The sequence below is a fragment of the Canis aureus genome, chromosome 30 (assembly GCF_053574225.1).
Source record: "Canis aureus isolate CA01 chromosome 30, VMU_Caureus_v.1.0, whole genome shotgun sequence".
Lineage (NCBI taxonomy): Eukaryota > Metazoa > Chordata > Mammalia > Carnivora > Canidae > Canis > Canis aureus.
Genome location: NC_135640.1, coordinates 7,017,811 through 7,034,692, shown reverse-complemented (window position 1 = coordinate 7,034,692; position 16,882 = coordinate 7,017,811). Strand labels below are relative to the sequence as shown.

The 16,882-nt window shown below is 34.9% G+C and overlaps 1 protein-coding gene and 1 pseudogene across 3 annotated transcripts in view; one reads left to right on the top strand and one right to left on the bottom strand.

Moving 5' to 3' along the window:
- Positions 1 to 16,882, top strand: part of CADM2 (cell adhesion molecule 2) — a 1,060,955-nt gene that overhangs the window by 581,804 nt on the left and 462,269 nt on the right. The gene's annotated exons all lie outside the window — the stretch shown is intronic.
- LOC144301576 (large ribosomal subunit protein eL6 pseudogene) lies at positions 785 to 1,613 on the bottom strand (annotated as a pseudogene).

The following is a 16,882-nucleotide window of genomic DNA, read 5'->3' as shown; positions in this document are numbered from 1 at the left end:
AAATAATAGAAAGGGAGACAGAATCTGAGAGACTCCTAACTCTGGGAAACGAACTAGGGGTGGTGGAAGGGGAGGTGGGCGGGGGTGGGGGTGACTGGGTGATGGGCACTGAGGGGGGCACTTGATGGGATGAGCACTGGGTGTTATGCTATATGTTGGCCAATTGAACACCAATAAAAAATAAATTCATAAAAAAACTTGTTTTGGAAAAGTAAATGATTATTTGTTAATTTAGCTTCTACATCATCTTCCAGTGAAAGTATTGCCAAGATTCTGTGTGAATCTAATCAGGTATGGAGTACTGTTGAAAAGTGAGAGTTGCAGCTCAGAAAACAGATACGTGAGTTACATTTAAAAGGAGTTCCTGAGAATTTTTAATTTTATTATAAGAATAATTAAATATCAGTAGCATGATCATTCTTATTGTTACCTTTATTTATTATGCAAAGCTGATGGTTGTGGACTTTTGCCTGAAGGGGCTGATAAGCTGCTCTAGAAAAGAGAATTCCCATCTATTGCACAGAATCTGTTTCCCTGTCCTTCTGTTTGTACTATTCTGTAGTAAGGATCCCATGAAAAGACTTTCATTTGACATAAAATTCTAATAATTTTACTGATGAATCTTCAAAGTAAGAACATTAAATTAATAAATTATCCATATGAATGTACTTTCAAGATGTTAATAATTTATGCCAAGCGTTCTCATTTTATGTAATTCCTTTCCTTAATGTGGCTTTCTTCAGCTGAGTTATAAAGCTTAGTGAAATAGAATTATGGCCTCGGATTCTTTTTTTTTTTTTAATGGATCACTTGTTTAATTAGGTTCTTTGTAAGAAATTTAGAACACCAATTTGTGAGGGTAAACTCCATTTGTGAGAGAAAACACAGAGGGGAGGTAGCCCTGAAGCTGAGGAACAGCTTTGATTTTTGGCAGAATTTGCGAGTCCACAGCTTTCTGATCAACCTTGCGCTGCTCTGTAATCTCGTATTTCTCCTTCTCTGTGTCAAAAATCTCCCCGTCCCGGTGTCTGGGTTTATGCAGCTTCTTCTTCTTGAAATAAGCATCAGTGAGATGTTTGGGGATTTTCACACTGCTTACGTCAATTTTGGTGGAAGTGGCAATGACAAATTTCTGGTGTGTTCTACGCAGAGGAACTCGGTTGAGGGCCAGAGGTGCAGTCACAAGTAGCAAGCCACTGCTCAGTTGCTTCAGGAAAACTACCCTCTTGCCCCTGTGGCGCCCAGTGAGGGTGATCAGAATGGTCCCAGGGGTGATGCTAGCTCGCAGCTTTCTCACACGCTGACTGAAAGGTTTCCTGCCAGGGCTCAACAGCTTGCAAGGCACATCTTCAGTAGGACAATACCTAGGCGTTTTGCGAAGTTTAACCACTGGGGTACCACCATTCTTGTCACCACCAACTGGTTTTGTAACAGTAGCAAGAACCTTCTCCTTCTTTTTCTTTTCAACCCTGGATTTAGCTGCCCAATACTTCCTCTTGTACATGGCTTTTCTGGAATACACAGCCCATGGGGAAAATCTGCCAATTCCTCTGACTAGGACAGGGCTTCGGCTGCAGTGGGGCTTCCCCTTCTTTGGCGTTTTAGCCTTGAGGTTCCCCTTCTTTGCCTTGCCACCAGCATTAACCTTCTTGACTTCAGGTTTCTTCTCCTTAGTATCCGGCTTCTCGGCTTTTTCGTCTGCCACCTTGCAAGATGGAAAAGAGTGGCCTCGGGTTCTTATACTTAAAACAATTCACAGTATAGTTCTCCACACAGTTTTCTTTTCCGCTGAAATTTGGTAGGCTACCCATTTAGGAAAATGTCAGCTTGGGGTGCATATATGTGAACTTAAACATTAAAGGAAAAAACTTTAAAGGAAGTTTAAAAAAATAAATTGATGCTTAAAAATCAGTTAAATCTCATTAATGATGATTATAAGTACATATTTCTATGTTCTGTATTTATGGATAAATGTCTATAGTAGATTGAATTCTTACATCACATCATAGACCAGGATATTTTTCCTCATGTTTTGTTGGGAATTCAAATTAATATGCTATTTGTCCCAAAGATATTTGGTTCATAAGTCTTTTCTCTAGTTGTGGATAGATTATATTATCTATAAAATGAGTTTCTGGCATTGAGGGTAACTCAGAGACTATTTTGTGAAGGAGGTCTGCTTTCCAGGTACTGTTGAGCTCATATTTTATAGTCATCAGCCATCAGACCCTGGTAATGAGAGGCATGGCCTTCAGACAAGGAAGTGACAATAGTATGCAATGAGCTCTGACATTGCCTATGTCAAAGACAAGGCTGACTTCACAGTGTCTCTTAGCCATGCAACTAATAACAAGTCAGTTTAGTAGACCTCTATTTCAAAAATTTGAATTTTCATGCTATAAAATTTTATAAAAATGTATGAATTAAAATAGCTTTTTAAAGCTATGCATGAAGATGTACATACATTTAACTGTACATAGTGCTCTAATGGAATATACATAAAATGCAGTGATTTTAGCAAATAATGTATTTTAATAGAAAAGACATCCTTGCCAGAAACGAGTAAGTTATTATTGTCTTTAGACAAAAATATAACAGCGTAATTCAAGACCCAAGTGTCAGTATCAGTAATAACATAATGTAGAAATATGTGTGTTTTTGGTGATGATGGTATTTCTATTGTCTGCAACCAGTATAATATAAAGACATCAGATTAGAAATTCGTAAATTATTTTTTTAAGGATTTTATTTATTTATTTGAGAGAGAGAGAGAGAAAGAGTATATACACAAGTCGGGGGAGAAGCAGGAGAGAAAGAAGCAGAATCCCTGCCCAGCTGAGCAAGGAGACTGATGCAGGGCTGAATCCCAGGACCCTGAGATCATGACCTCAGCGGAAGGCAGAACTTAACCAACTGAGCCATCCAGGTGTCCCTGAAATTCTTTTTTTTTTTTTTAAGATTTTTTTAAAAATTTTTATTTATTTGTGATAGTCACAGAGAGAGAGAGAGAATGAGGCAGAGACACAGGCAGAGGGAGAAGCAGGCTCCATGCACTGGGAGCGCGACGTGGGATTCGATCCCGGGTCTCCAGGATCGCGCCCTGGGCCAAAGGCAGGCGCCAAACCGCTGCGCCACCCAGGGATCCCGAAATTCTTAAATTCTAATACAAGTTATGATCTCATATAAATATGTGGTCTTGGGAAGGTAAATTTTCTTGCACATATCCTGTTCTTAAAACGAAGCAATTGCATTAGTGTCCAGATCTAAGGTATGTATAATAAAACTGTGACATAGTGGCTTACTGACACCCTATGAGTTGATCTGGTCTTGTTTCCTGCTTTACCCTTCTCAGGATATCTGTTACTATTAATGTTACCTTACTGGTCTTTATGAAATACCCACAATAACCAGTTCCCATAATTTTCCACCACATCAATGATATCACTTAAGAATTCATTATAGTAATCTACACATGAAGTAAGTGCTAGTTTTGAAATCCAGTTTCTGCTGTTCTAAGCTGTTTATAGTCAGGTTGCCTAAGTGGTTCAGTCTGTTAGGTGTCCGACTCTTGATCTCCGCTCAGGTCTTGATATCAGGGTCATGGTTCAAGCCCTGTGTTGGGCTCCATGCTGGGCATGGAACCTACTTAAAAAAAAAAAAAAAAAGTATCTTCTGTCTACAGTGCTTAAAGGTTATTCCAGATTATGCCCTGGTGTATTCATGAAATATTTCATTTTATCATTTTATGCATCCCTCTGTTTCACTTTACTTGATTCCTCACCTATTTGAGGTCAAACTTTGTCCAGTTACAGTTCAAGCAAAGACCCTATTTCCGGTCCTCAGCCTGGCAAGTGTCTATGTCTTAAAAGACTAAGTGTCTTTTAGTCTATGACTAAAAGTCATAGATGTTCCCTTGTTCTTTATATGAGACAGCTGGAATTTGGATCTTGATGGTCAGTGCTGTCATTCAGTGCCTAATCATAAACAAAGAATGGGTTTGCTTTAGCAACACAGTTTATCTCCTTGTCTAATTAGTGCCTCTCTGGCTAGGGTGCTGCTAAGGTAGCAAAAATTTGGCTTCTAGCTTTGTGCTGCTAATGAGAATTTTAGTCTGCAAGTATGCTTTGCCTGTAGCAACTTGATTTATTTACTTCGTTTTAGGTCCATTTATTGTCAGTATGTTACACTGTTCCAAATAGTAAAATAATATATAGTCACAAGAATATTTTCCTGTTATATCTCTAGGGCAAGATCATCTGCAAAAACTGTTCCCTGGCAGAATCATGTACAGACTCACAATCTGTTCAGCTTCTCGTAGCTTTACTAACCTTCAAGGGCTTAGTTGTTTCATCTCTTTTAGCAGCATAGAAATATTCAAATAGGCTCATGTTAAACAAAAATTGCAACTTGATAAAATGTGCAGTGGAAAATATATACTCAGTGTTAAAACTTGTGTTGCATGATATATTTCCTTAGCTGTGCATCTCTAGTTAGATACCTCTTAATTTTTTTTTTATATTAGGGGCCTTTTTTTAAATTTCTTTTTTTTCAAGATTTTTATTTATTTATTCATGAGAAACACAGAAAGAGAGAGAGGCAGAGACACTGGCAGAGGGAGAAGCATGCTCCATGCAGGAAGCCCCACGTGGGACTCGATCCCAGATCTCCAGGATCAGGCCCTGGGCGGAAGGCGGCGCTAAACCGCTGAGCCACCCAGGCTGCCCGTAGGAGCCTTTCTATGCATTGGGAAACCTTCAGTCATTCCAGATAGTTTTGATGAAGTTTTCCATTAGTGTGCTTTGTAAATCTCTGGTTACAGAAGCACCTCTGGCGCTGACCTAGCCAATCATGAAACCTCATTTTTTGCTTCAGATGGAAGACCCATTACCCAAGGAGGATCAGAGCTCCTCACTGCATTTAAATGGATACTGGGGGATGAGAATCACTTTTTTTCTTTATAAAACTGTCTTCTATAAAGATATTTAAGTCTTCAACAGTTAACAGTCTTTCCTTTCCAGCCTGCACCAGCCTGAGTATGAGATACGACTGTTGATGAAGAAAGCAGCATGGGTATCTGGATCTAGCCAGGGCTTAAATGAGATTATTCTCATAATTTCCAATTCCATGTACGGATACATTTTTTTTTGGCTTAACCTAGTTTCATTTAGACTCTTTCAACCAAAAGACTTTAACTTGTCCAAAATATACTCTAAAAATTATTGTTAGTAGCTAGATAATCTAATGGTTTGGTAAATTTCATGCAAGATAAAGGAGATAGTATAGTACATATCTTTTCATATGGTATAAATAGCTTATGTTCATTGCCTGGGATTACATACTTGATAACATTACTATAGAAAAATGACTTAAGAGAACTCTATGGAATGTAATTTCATGATTATGCATGCAGAATAGATCTCCCACAGAAAATATGATTTGAGATGACAGTTGTAGAAGAGTAAGATATTAAAATGTTGAGTAAGGAAAAGGGAGACTGAGTGAAGATATATTGCAGAGGTATTTTTAACTAACATGTACACATATGTGAGATGAGAATTTTCAAGAAACTGTAAATAATTCAGCATAGCATTAGCTGAGAATTCAAAATGACCATCAAAATGTAGACAGAAATCAAAATATGAAGAGCCCTGAGCATTTTTAACCTCTATGAACCTTAGTGTCTTCATTATAACATGGAAATTAGAGTATCTTTTCTATAGAATTTTGTGAGTTTTAATACAATTTGTGGAAAGTGCTTAGTCAAAAAAAAAAAAATTTAGTAAATGGTTTTACCTTGTTATAGTGATAAAGAATTACATAAAGTTCTTAGGATATCAGTAAGGTTGTCAACTTTTAAAAACGTAACATATATATAAAAACTAGTTATATAAACAGTAAAGTTATTTATTTTCATTAAAAAGGTATTTTCTTGAGACACCTGGGTGGCTCAGTGGTTGAGCATCTGCCTTTGGCGCAAGTCATAATCCCAGGGTCCTGGGATGGACTTCCGCATCGGGATCCCTGCATGGAGCCTGCTTCTCCCTCTGCCTATGTCTCTTCCTCTCTTTGTGTCTCTCATGAATAAATAAATAAAATCTTTTAAAATTTTTAAAAATAAAAATAAGATATTTTCTTTGAGAAAAATGTTCATTGCTTTATCATTTGCCCAAGGAAGGCTGGCCTCTAGCGGCAATATTCCAGAATTGCAGACACATAATCCTCATAGCTGAGGAAAGGTTCAAGAACCTGCCAGATTCAAGTCACACATTAGGGTCATATTTGAGAACAAAGAATATCTAACAATTTTGGAAACATTAGATCTCAATTCTTACCGTATAGGTTCTTTCAAAGTCCTGACCTTCATAATTTTTTTAAAAGATGAGTTTAAAGCAGCATTTCCCAAAAGCCATCTTAAAAATGGTGAGGTCCTGTGTCAGTCAGTTTTATGTGTGTATATATATAAAGAGAGAGAGAATATAGTATGATTCATAAATATATACGTTTATGCATATGTATAGAATATGTATAGAATGTATATGTATAGAATATGTATAGAATACAGCTTATATAATTTGTATATGCTATACATTTATATATTACATTATATATGCTTCATATATAAATGTATATATAACATTTTTATGATTTATGTAATATAGATATACTTACTATATATGTATTTATATACATACATACATAATATCCTTTTATGTGTGTTGATATAACACAAATCTTCTCTTGGCCACCTGGGTGGCTCAGCGGTTGAGCATCTGCCTTTGACTTAGATCATAATCCTGGGGTCCTGGGATCAAGTCCCATATTAGGCACCCCACAGGGAGCCTACATCTTCTGAGCCTACCTCTCTGCCTCTCTCTCTGTGTCTCCCATGAATAAATAAGTAAAATATTAAACAAATACACATATCTTCTCTCTTGTAAGCACCATGTTTTTTATAAAATGATAATGATAGTACATTGTAGCTCTTTTATATACTTCTTTATTTGGATTTAATTTTCAAACTTTTCAAATTGAGGAGTTGGCAGTTCTATTTCAATTCTCACGTTTTCTTTCAAAGTTGTACTTTTCTCCCCAAACCAAAAGTTTGAAAACATCTTATCTCTGTTCATGTAAAAAAAACTCTTCCATTCTACTTTATAATAGTCATTTAGTATTCACGGAGAGCCACCAAGAAGAAATAGCAACAGATGGAACATAATTGTGGACAGCATCCTATTGTTAATTAACTGAAATAAAGATCATTGTAACAAAATTGTCCTAGATGTCAAGTCCAGGAAAAGTATTTGTCTTTGCCAATGAACTGGTAAACTTCCTATATAGATAGTGAGGTCTGTATAACCCATTTGAATGTTGTATCATTTATTTCTTTATTTTTGCTGACTTACGATGGGTTTTCCAATTGACACTGTGGATTCACCATTAACTACTTACAAATTTGAATTTAATTTAGCTGCATTTTAGTGACAAGTTTTTTATGTATAATTTATATAAAACACATATTTTAAATGTTTAATTTTAGCATTGCTGTCTGAGAAGTCTATTTTTATGTTTTTTTAAATAAAATTTCTTAACTATCCTGCTATAATTCTTTTATAAACATTTCTGTTAAAATCAGACAAGTAGAGGACATTTCTAAATAAACAATACTATTATATTAAACACCTATTCCATTCATGCTCTCATATCAGGTCCTCTATTCCACTGAAAAATCCTCCTCTAATATTACAGGATTTATATAAATCTGCCCTATTAATCACTCTTCATTTTTCCCAGTATAGCTTTCATGGGCTGACAAGTGGGAAGTCAGCATTGTCAGGTGTGCTAATGATTAAGTAGTACTTTCAAAACAAAACTAAAAGCACAACAGAGTATAGTCTAAAAGATAAATCAAAAGATCTACCACTCATCCCCAACCTTCTACCACAACAACAAATAGAACCTTTGTAGTATTATTTTGAGATTAGGACATTGAATTTTCCTTTAAAATAGGTTTTCATACTGGTATGGTAGAAAGGTTTTGTAATGAGAGATGAGGTTAAAAACAGGGCAAAGGCCATACATTTTCTTTTATAGCACTCTGAATAGATTCTAGAGTTCTTTTGTTTAACAGCCCTTCCAGAAGGTAAATTTATATGCAGTTCAAGCACTTAAAACCATAATTTATTCGTCAGCATCGCTTTCTCTAGCTATTCTTTATTAAATGGCATCATGATACTTTGCAATGGAATGTGATTGTGCAACCTGATATTGCTTGTGTGCGCTGATAAAGGATGAAGCGATGATTGTATTCCTATTCTTTTGCATACTATGAATTTAAATTTCAATTAAATCAGATTATTCTGTTCTATGCCATCTTTATTTAACATTAGTGGTGATTAGTTTCTAATTTCTGTTGCTACTGATATCAGCTTTATACCCTTCCATCTGTGAATATCAAGTGAAGGCATTCACACATTTCCATTATATTTATTTGTATTTTGAATTTACAGGGTTTTCAACCCCTTAAAATTTAACTAGGTGTGAAATGTTTCAAATTAGGAACCACAGTCTTAGAAGCATTAAAGCACACTGTGGGATGTTAAAGTCTATAGTTGGTAAAAGTTTTAAGCTATTTTCAAATTGTGTCTTATTTTCCCCTTAAAATAAATAAGTAAAGTACCTTAGATGCACTGCTAATACCTAAAATAACAAATTTGCAAGATATTTATAGAAAGAGAAATAGATTTGAACAGTTTTGAATTATGACCTTAATGTATAATACTTAAAGCCTAATCCTTTAAAATATAAAACCTCCCTACACACCTTCATTTTTCTTCATTTTATTCTTTTTCCTGTATTTTCTTTGCAACCAACAGAATTCTAGGCAGCCATTGACTCTAGACTCTTAACTGGATTCTTTTCCTTCCCTCTCTTGTAGGCATTTGGCCCCACTGTCACTGTTTTAGTTTAGGGCTTGATCATCTCTTGCTTGTGTGCTTCAACAGCTTCCTGGACAGTATTTCTGATGAGTAAATTCATCCTCCACAAGGCTGCTAGACCAACTGATCTAAAGTGGGTGCATTCCATGGTTCTCCATTGTTGGATGATATAGTCAAGTTTTTAAAAATGGAGTGAGGTATGGAGAGCCTAGGTGGTTCAGACGGTTAACCACTGGACTTTTGATTTTGGCTCAGGTCTTAGTCTCCAGGTGCTAAAATTGATCCCTACCTTGGGCTCCACATTCAGCAGGAAGTCTGCTTGAGATTCATTCTTTCCCTCTCCCTGTGCCCTTGCCCTCCTCTGATAAATAAGTTGGGATGCCTGAGCATCTGCCTTTGGCTCAGGTTGTGATCTCCGGGTCCTGTGATTGAGTCCTGCATCAGGCTCTCCACAAGGAGCCTGCTTCTCCCTCTGCCTGTGTCTCTGCCTCCTTCTCTCTGTGTCTCTCATGAATAAATAAATAAAATCTTTAAAAATAAATTAAATATATAAAAATTTGAATTTTTATTGGATTTACAATAAAAACTTGAAATGGAATGAGGTAACTCTTGATTTAGCCCGTGTATTTATACTTCATTTGATTTTGAAAATATAATGGTAAAATTAAGTCTCAAAGTTACTGAAGCAGTGATCATAGGTCAAAGGATGTAGAACCTAAGTACAGAAGTATATATTGATATTGATTAGGTTTTGATTACTTTCAAGAAACCAACACAGACCAAATATCATTATAATTGGGCAGCCCCGGTGGCTCCCCGGTTTAGCGCCGCCTGCAGCCCGGGGCGTGATCCTGTGGACCCTGGATCCAGTCCCACATCGGGCTTCCTGCATGGAGCCTGCTTCTCCCTCTGCCTGTGTCTCTGCCTCTCTCTCTCTCTCTCTCTGTGTCTCTATGAATAAATAAATAAAATCTTTAAAAACAAACAAACATCATTATAATTGACACCATTAAACTAGAAACCTGTATATTACCAAAATTGTTCAAAAGTTCCTCGTTCGCCTCCTTTCCATAGAAAGCAACAGACAGATTGCTGGTGGTCAGAGACTGGGTGATAAACTGACTTTCCCTAAGTTCTGCCCTTAATACCTGACAAGTCCCTTCCTTGCCTACTTCCTCAGTTTTGATATCTGTCAAATGGGGATAGAAATGCCTGACTTGCTTCCTAATGGAGATAATAAAAAAGAGATCTAGTAAAAAGTAGAATTCATAATCACTTGGCAAAGTGTTTTCAAATATTTTAGACCATTTGATCCTCACAATAAGACCGTAGTTAAAACCTTATCTGTTGCTAGTCACCTTTTATATAATAAATATTTTATAATGCCTTCTCCAAAAATAAAGCTAACATATACAACTTCAGTACACATGAGATTTTTTAAAAGATAATTACCTATAATAAAAGGAATATTATTCAAAAATGTTTAAGTTCCTGAAATTCTTAAAGTAATAAGAATGAAAATAAAATAAGAACTACTTTCTTAATAAAATACATTTAAAATAATAGATAGCCCTGGGTAGTGGGGGAAAGAAAAGAAAAAAAAAGGGAAGCTCAACATATGTCTCTGACATATAAATATATTTATATATTTCTTGTTTGTGCATTTTTGCATGTGTACAGATGCACCCTGTAGTATATGTATACACTTATATACATATATGAGAAGTCATCATTTCCATTTCTCAGTATACAAATACCTCAAGTAGGTAAATATTTCTAGTCAGCTAAATCATTGTCAGTGGCTTCAACATAAGAATTGTGAGGATTATAATGAATCCACTCTATAATATTTTTCAGTTTTTATTGGTTATTTGAAATTAGAATCATTCATGTTATTTAAAACTTGAAAGCTTTGAAATCTAGGTTTTTTTATTGACCCACTTAATCATTTTCATTGTTTACTACAATGCCAACAACTAGAATTTAGATATGGTTGTCCACTTATTTTCAGGGGAACAATACCTCCTCCAGTAGAAAATATCAAATCATCATCTATCCCTTATGTTTTAATATTTCCTTTGTTCCATTTTGGGAAAAAAGGAAGAAAAGAGAACTTTGGTGATGCATCTTAGTTTTTAGAAAACTGTGGGGGGTAGTTTAAAATGTGGTTAGAAAATTATCCCCTAAAGACATGTTAGGTTAAACAACTTTCAGAATATGATTAGAATTAACCCAAAGGTATTGGAATGAAGGGGTTATGTGGGTGGTAAAGGTGGCTTGTGGCTAGAAACTAATTAGCATTGAATAAATTACTAATCAAATTTCCTTTTTCAAATATAGGTATGATTTATTCCAGGGAGGGTCTTGGTATAACTGACCTAAATATTGACCTATTTTTGCTATCTTTCCTGGTATCAAATAAAAGGCTTTTGACAGATGAGAATTTGTCAAGTGACTTTCCTAAAATTGTTTCATTAACAAATTTATTTTTTGTTGAACTCTGATGCATAGCAAATCCAATCCCAAAAATCTTATAAAATTCTGTCTAAATTTTTATTTATAATGGTCTTGTGTTAGAATTATATTTCATCTGTGAGAATTCAGTGAATTAGTACATATAAAATAGTTTAGAACAAGATTAGACAAATGGTAAGTGCTTGGAAATATGTTAGGTATTATTATTATTATTATTACTATGTGAAGATTTGTTCCAATACATAAAGGTGTAAATATCTATGCACACATATCTTAAATGAGTAGTTATTATATATCCAGTATGGCTTTTATTTTTGTTGTAATTTTACTTGTTGAGACGACTGAACATAAATTATCATTCTGTTGAATGTTTCCGTACTTTCTTTTTTAAATAATTTTTCTACACTACTTTTGAGAAATATGTCTATTTTTCAGAAATCATTTCAATCACATGAGTTTACATTGAATGTAAGTCTGTTTTAGTAGTAATTAATATCTATGTTTGAATGCTCTTTCAAAATATTTTCAGTTAAGTCTTTCCTTCATTAGATCAACCAACCAACAGAGATATTATATATTGAACACTAGATCTGCACGCAAATATTTGTAATATTCCTTCTAAGAAAGAACCTAATATCTAAAACGTAAGACTTACATGAATAAAAAATTATTATCACTTTTCATAAGTGCTAAGCAGAGATATATGAGAATTAGAACAAATCCGTCCTAAAGAAGTCAACAATGTCTTTAAGAAAAAGATAAGCAGGAATGTACAGAATAGGAGAATGAAAGGATCTGTGAGGAAGTCAAATGTTTCAAGAAATCTAGTTAATTCAAAGGCATGATTTTTTTCCTTATATTTGCAACACAATTACAAAAAATCCTTTGCTAAATTGCCCTTCATTTAAGAATGTTTTGGAATTGAACCCTGTATCACTTGAGAGCTTGCTCAATAATCCCTGAAGCAGAATAAACTTGCTTATACGTGAAAAGCTGAGTTATCGCGTCTTTATTTCTCAGTGACTTGATAATTACCTGGACAATTTCAAGACAAAAGCAGAGCCAAATTAAGACACCATTAGACATGGCAAGTGCTTAGTGAGCTTCATGATTATTTAGTCTTCAGAGAAAGGTGAACTGAAGAGTTTAGGTTTATAATCTAGTTGAGTTTTAAACCCTGGTATTTTTTTGTAGTTGTCATTTCAGAGTTACTTAGCAATATTTTGAGGAAAAAGATTTCAAAATTCAATAAAATAAAGCATGAAAAGTAAAAATGAACCAGAAATCACAATTAGATAAATAAATCAATCCAAAAATTACTCAAACAGAAGATAAATAAAAAATTTGTTACTCTTGGTAAACAGAGGATTGCTAAGACTATTTACTGTGAAGGTAGTGTATGAGCACTGTCCTAGCTCGGGCTGTCATAACAAAATACCATTGACAAGGTGGCTTATACAGCAGAATTGATTTTCTCAAAGCTCTGGAGGCTAGAAGTCCCAAATCAGGGTGCTAGCATGCAGGTTCTGGAGAGCTCTTTTCTTGGCTTGTGGGTGGCTGCCTTCTTGCTGTGTCCTCCCCTGGCAAAGAGAAAGTCATAGCTTTCTGGTGTCTCATTTTCATACAGGCAAAAAATCCATCACGACTGCTCCACCCTTTTGAACTTATCTAAATCTAATTACCTCCCAAAGACTTCATCTCTTAAATACCAACACGTTAGGAGTAGGGCTTTAATATTTGAGTTTGAGGGTGACATAATTCAGTCCAGAGCAAGCACTTAAACTAAGGTTATCAGCATGAGTCAGCTAGTTATTTTAGGAAGTTATTGGACAGATGCTTGGAGCTAGTAGAGTGAAATAGATGGGTTAGTGGAATCTCTGCTTTATCATGTCCCTGTTAGTGATCACTGGGAAGTCCATTTTGTTACCTTCTCTAAACATTCATTTCCTCAATTGTAAAATAAAGGCCATACCTACCATAGAAGTGCTCAGGAGTGGGAGCATCTGGGTGACTCAGTTGGTTAAGCATCCAACTCTTGATTTTGGCTCAGGTCATAATGGCTCAGGTCATAATCTCAGGGTCTTGGGATGGAGCCCCAAGGGGCTCTCCACGATCAGCAGGAGTTGGCTTGAGGTTTCTTTCTCTAACCTCTTCCTCTGCCTCTGTCTCTGCTTGTACTCTTTCTCTCCCTTTCTCTAATAAACAAATACAGTCTTTTAAAATAAATAAGCAAAATTTTAAAAAGTGCTTACAACAGAAAGGTAAAATGCTCAAGTGTTCAGACAGTGCCTGGCACATAAATGCTGAATAAATGTTTGTAGCTATTTTCCTTTTTAAATTTTTAGCATATTTTGAAAGGGGTAATACATTTATGAATGGTGTAATTTCTAATCATTTCAATATTTAAAGAATTGCCTCAAATCAGTGTATTCAAATGAGAAATATTAGCATTAAATGTGTTTTCTTTTTCAGAAAGAACTATGCAGAGATGCATAGAATGTCAGAATCAAAATGTTATGAAGTACTGGGACTTCAAAATATAATTAAATTTGATAATTCCAGATACAGAAAATTTTTGATATGATGAGTACCACTTACATTTTTAAGTGTACATATGTATTTAGATTATTTAGTCTGCTTATGTGGAGATCTATAGCATCATACAAATAGTTTTTACCATCTATTTGTGATTTAATATGGCATGTTATTGAAGTCATTGTAAGAATATTTCAAGGAGGGATCCCTGGGTGGCGCAGTGGTTTGGCGCCTGCCTTTGGCCCAGAGCGCGATCCTGGAGACCTGGGATCAAATCCCACATCAGGCTCCCAGTGCATGGAGCCTGCTTCTCCCTCTGCCTGTGTCTCTGCCTCTCTCTCTCTCTCTCTGTGACTATCATAAATAAAAAAAAAAAAAAAAAAAAAGAATATTTCCAGGAGCTTATTATAATCAAGGAGCTGCTTTTGTTTAGGGTCAAGTAATGATCATCTAGAATTGGTATACATATGTATACACATAATATGTATGCACTTAAGTCATAATATTTAGAAATTTAGTTATAAGGGTCTTATATTTTAAAGTCAAAAACTAAGAAAAACTGAGGTGTCAGGAAAGCAGTCTGTAGAATACTGATAATATTCCACTGGGAGCATTCTGTATATTTCAGTCTGTAGGAAATTAATCCTTCTACCTTAATCATGTCTCCTTAAGTTCATTTTTATACTTAGATTTAAATACAAATGTTGTGCAAGTAATAGTATGTCGTCCATCTCTCTAAAGTGATGAAAAGGAATTCCAAGACTTAACTACTTAGTTTTATGTGTTTGTAAATATATGTTATGGTGTTTGTCATCAAAAAGGGATAATTGGATTTCTCCATTTTTCTGAAGATATGACATTTAAGTTGTTATCACCAACTGGTGATATCTGGCGATATTTGTGTAAAAAAGTACAACACCCCCCTATTGTCCATATGATGTTCATATGACCAAAATTTGTTTTTTTTAAAAAAGACAAAGCAAGAGAAATAGGGTGGTGTTGGAACATACATTGTTCGTCGTGAAGAAAGCACAATATTTTATTTTTTTTTATTTTTTTTTTTGAAAGCACAATATTTTAAAAATTTTATGGGTTCTGAGAAAAACTGGTTCTGCTTATAGCATCTGTAAGTTACAACCCAGACAGTTCCCATATGATTACCCCAGGAACCTGTGATTTTATACTATTATTCCTAAAATTCAAAGCTTGTGCTTCTAAGCTAACTCCTTGTAGGGACTCTAAAGATTCCATCAATTAAATTTAATCATTATCAGAGAATGTACTTGAAGAAAGATTTGTCAAATCAAATACAGTGGCTTTAGAAATGTATCTAGATTTTTAGTATAGAGATCTATGTTCAGAATGCAATTGATTTTAAAGATGGTACCAGAGCCAGAATGATAAATGATTTGGAATTTGAAGGCACGGGCTTGAATTCTACTCTTTTAATTACTATGCTGGGTAAGTGGCTTAACATAGCTGAGCCTTATGATCTTATAAAATGAAGAGAAAAATACATACCTTATTTATCCCATAGGGCTATTGTGAAGATCAAATGAGATAATACATGTGTGAAAGCTCTTAGTAAAACTTCAGCCATATAAACAAAAATGTTACCATTAATTTAATAGATATGATACTGCTTAATGAATCACATTTAAAAGTTAAACCTAGCTATGCTTTTTCTACAGTCTAATGTGTGACTTTGTTTAATGGGGAGCCACCACTAATTAAAGTGTAGTTGATGTTCATGCTGTTCACATTTGTCCAGCTTTTTACCCATAATCTACTGATAGTAATTCATGAACATTTAAAATGTACAGCAACAGTCTGGTCCAGCATGGCCTGTCTCACATACCCCTAGCTCATGCTGGGCTTTCACAATGAAGCCTGCTGAGACAAAACAGTTTCACAGTCTTCTTAGGGTGAATTACTTTCCATTTATCCAGGATAAACCAAATTCTAAGGAATTCATAGCAAAAGCCTAGTTAAAAAAGAAAAACAGAATAAAGCACACAGTTTCTATGCAAAATCAAATGTCTCTCTTTCTTCTAATGAAATGTGAATGAAACAAGATAAAATATTAATTACAAACACATTTAATAATAAAATTTGTATTTCCCATTTAGGTGTTATTAGAAAATGTGATATGAAAAATAAGTCCACTTACAAAATCTCAGTTTTTGTGGTAGCTGAAAACAAAATTAATTTTAAAAGTACAAATATCAACTAAAATAAGACAAACATGATTATTTAAAACCCACATTTATCAATAAGCCTCAAAGGAGTTCAGATATGTCTCCCAATTTGGCCATACCACTTCAAGAAAAAAACATTTTAAAAATCCAAATCTCAGGTCATTTTGAAAATCCAAATTCGAGCATCATCTCTGAGTTACTGTATTTCATTGCAAAGAAAAAAGTTATCCAAGACACTGTAGCAACTGAGCACCCTCCAGATAGGTAGTCTTCACATTCTGGTGCATAGGCTTGATCGCTTTCTACTAGGTCAATAATTAACTTTTAGCCAATTTGACAATCGTGAGTATGGCCCTTTGGAAGGTAGGAAGCTTGCCACGTGAAGAGCCCAATATATGGGAGGCAAAAAGGAAGAATGGATAGCACGTGAGATTCATTGTGATAAAGTGATTTTGGCACTGTAAAATGAAGATCTTAATCTTACGTATGACTATCTTGCTGAGATTTAGTTTTCTAATTCATAAAATGAACATAGTTAATGCCTATGTTATTGGGAATCTGTAAAGAGTAAAAATATTTTGTATATAAAGTGGCTGAGATAGTGCCTGGCAGAAAATGTGGTGTCAGTAGAAGCTACTAGATAGTTATCTGAGGAAAGATAAGTTAGACATAAACCAAAGCCAGATGTCCAAAATGCAGCTCCCCATGGCAGACATTATTAACCCATCATGAGAACTT